The following is a 3,317-nucleotide window of genomic DNA, read 5'->3' as shown; positions in this document are numbered from 1 at the left end:
GCGACTGGGGGGAAGAGAGAGCGCGACTGGGGGGGAAGAGAGAGAGCGACTGGGGGGAAGAGAGAGAGCGACTGGGGGGAAGAGAGAGAGCGACTGGGGGGAAGAGAGAGAGCGACTGGGGGGAAGAGAGAGAGCGACTGGGGGAAGAGAGAGAGCGACTGGGGGGAAGAGAGAGAGCGACTGGGGGGAAGAGAGAGAGCGACTGGGGGGAAGAGAGAGAGCGACTGGGGGGAAGAGAGAGAGCGACTGGGGGGAAGAGAGAGAGCGACTGGGGGGAAGAGAGAGAGCGACTGCGGGGGAAGAGAGAGAGCGACGGGGGGTAGAGAGAGAGCGACGGGAGGAAGAGAGAGCGCGACTGGGGGGAAGAGAGAGATCGACTGGGGGGAAGAGAGAGAGCGACTGGGGGGAAGAGAGAGAGCGACTGGGGGGAAGAGAGAGAGCGACTGGGGGGAAGAGAGAGAGCGACTGGGGGGAAGAGAGAGAGCGACTGGGGGGAAGAGAGAGAGCGACTGGGGGGAAGAGAGAGAGCGACTGGGGGAAGAGAGAGAGCGACTGGGGGGAAGAGAGAGAGCGACTGGGGGGAAGAGAGAGAGCCACTGGGGGGAAGAGAGAGAGCGACTGGGGGGAAGAGAGAGAGCGACTGGGGGGAAGAGAGAGAGCGACTGGGGGGAAGAGAGAGAGCGACTGGGGGGAAGAGAGAGAGCGGACTGGGGGGAAGAGAGAGAGCGACTGGGGGGAAGAGAGAGCGCGACTGGGGGGAAGAGAGAGAGCGACTGGGGGGAAGAGAGAGAGCGACTGGGGGGAAGAGAGAGAGCGACTGGGGGGAAGAGAGAGAGCGACTGGGGGGAAGAGAGAGAGCGACTGGGGGGAAGAGAGAGAGCGACTGGGGGGAAGAGAGAGAGCGACTGGGGGGAAGAGAGAGAGCGACTGGGGGGAAGAGAGAGAGCGACTGGGGGGAAGAGAGAGAGCGACTGGGGGAAGAGAGAGAGCGACTGGGGGGAAGAGAGAGAGCGACTGGGGGGAAGAGAGATAGCGACTGGGGGGAAGAGGGGAGGAAGAAGAGGGGGGAAGGAGGGAGGAAGAAGAGGGGGAAGAGGGGGGAAGTGGGGAAGAGTGGGGAAGAGGGGGGAAAGGTGGAAGGGGGGAAGGGTGGAAGAGGGGGAAAGGGGAGTGGAGGGGGAAGGGGAGTGGAGGGGGGAAGGGGAGGGGGGAAGGGGAGGGGGGAAGGGGGAAGGGGGGTGGGGAAGGGGAGGGGGGAAGGGGAGGGGGAAGGGGAGGGGGGAAGGGGAGGGGGGAAGGGGAGGGGGGGAAGGGGGGAGGGGGGAAGGGGGGGAAGGGGGGAGGGGGGAAGAGGGGGGAGGGGGGGAAGAGGGGGGGAGGGGGGGAAGAGGGGGGGAGGGGCGAAGTGGAGGGGGGAAGGGGAGTGGGGAAGAGGGGGGAAGGGGAGGGGGAAGGGAGGGGGGAAGGGGAGGGGGGAAGAGGGGGAAGGGGAGGGGGAAGGGGAGGGGGAAGGGGAGGGGGAAGGGGAGGGGAAGGGGGAGGGGGAAGGGGGAGGGGGAAGGGGAGGGGGAAGGGGAGGGGGGAAGGGGAGGGGGAGGGGAAGGGGAGGGGAAGGGGAGGGGGAAGGGGAGGGGGGAAGGGGAGGGGGGAAGGGGAGGGGGAGGGGAGGGGAAGGGGAGGGGAGGAGGGGGGAGGGGAGGGGGGAGGGGAGGGGAGGAGGGGAGGGGAGGGGGGAGGGGTGGGTGGAGGGGGGAGGGGTGGGGGGGAGGGGTGGGGGAGGGGGTGGTGGGGGGAGGGGGGGAGGGGGGGTGGGGGGGAGGGGAGGGGGGGGAGGGGAGGGGAGGGGGGAGGAGAGGGGAGGGGGAGGGGGAGGAGGGGGAGGGGAGGAGAGGGGAGGGGGAGGAGAGGGGAGGGGGAGGAGAGGGGAGGGGGGAGGGCAGGAGAAAGGGGGAGGAGGGGGGAGGAGGAGGGGAGGGGAGAGGGAGCGGGGCGGAGGGGAGAGGGAGGGAGGGGAGGGGGGGGAAGGGGGAGGGGTGGGGGAAGGGGGAGGGGAGGGGCGGAGTCTCTGAGCCCCGCCCCCTCGATCTCCCGAGCCCCGCCCACCCTGATCTCCCGAGCCCCCGATCTCCCGAGCCCCGCCCCCCCGATCTTTTGAGCCCCGCGCCCCCCCCCGGACCTCCCGAGGCTCGCCCCCCCCCCCGAGGCTCGCCCCCCACCCCCCCGATCTCCCGAGGCTCGCCCCCCCGCCCTCCCCGAGGCTCGCCCCCCCCGATCTCCCGAGGCTCGCCCCCCCTCGATCTCCCGAGGCTCGCCTCCCCCCCCCGATCTCCCGAGGCTCGCCCCCCCGAGGCTTGCCCACCCCCAACACCCCCCCCGAGTTTCGCCCTGCCCCCCCGAGTCTCGCCCCCCCCTGAGGCTCGCCCCCTCCGAGGCTCGCCCCCCGCCCCCCCCCCGAGGCTCGCCCCGCGATCTCCCGAGGCTCGCCCCCCCCGCGATCTCCCGAGGCTCGCACCCCCCTCCCCCCCCGCGATCTCCCGAGGCTCGCTCCCCCTCCCCCCCCGCGATCTCCCGAGGCTCGCTCCCCCTCCCCCCCCCGCGATCTCCCGAGGCTCGCCCCCCCCCCGCGATCTCCCGAGGCTCGCCCCCCCCCACCCGCGGCGATCTCCGGAGGCCCGTTCTCTGGAGCCCCGCCCCTCGCCCGAGCCCCGGTTGCCTTGTAACCCTCCTCCCCTCTCCGCCTCCCGATCTCCGGGCCTGGGCCTGAGCGGCCGATTGTGTGAAGAAAGACCCTCCTCACCTGTCACGGAGTTGAAGTCTCCGAAAGCGGCCACGGTGCCCCGGGCCTCTTCCCCCGCGCCCCGGGCCTCTTCCCCCGCGCATTCAGGAGGCGCGGGAAAGAGAGAGAGAGACAGACTGAAGGGGGGGGGAAGAGTTAGACGCCGCCGTGCTCCTGCTCCGCCGAGCTCCGTGCCGCCACCACCGCACCAGCCTTTACTAAGATGGCGGCGGTAGCGGCGCTCGGCTGAGGCCCGCCCCTCCAGCCTTCACAAAGATGGCGGCGATCGGGGGCCGCTTGTTGACTGGGGCCGGGAGGTGCCTAGCTCGGGCATGGGTGCGGAGGAGAGGCCGAGGCTTCAAGGCCTACCTGGAAAAACAGGGAAAGGTAGGAAAATTAATGAGATTAGATAAAAGATTTAGAAAGTAATTAACTTTTTTTAAAAACAAGATTTGTTTTAAAAGCAACGTTTTTTTGAAAGACGCAGAAAGCAGGAAAAAGAAAGGAAAAGTTTGGAATCAAGATGGCGGCGACTCACCTC

The sequence above is a fragment of the Somniosus microcephalus genome, chromosome 1 (genome assembly GCF_052327205.1).
Source record: "Somniosus microcephalus isolate GS21.2 chromosome 1, FLI_Smic_1.0, whole genome shotgun sequence".
Lineage (NCBI taxonomy): Eukaryota > Metazoa > Chordata > Chondrichthyes > Squaliformes > Somniosidae > Somniosus > Somniosus microcephalus.
The sequence above is the reverse complement of the archived record's forward strand: the minus strand, read 5'-3'. Positions refer to the sequence as shown.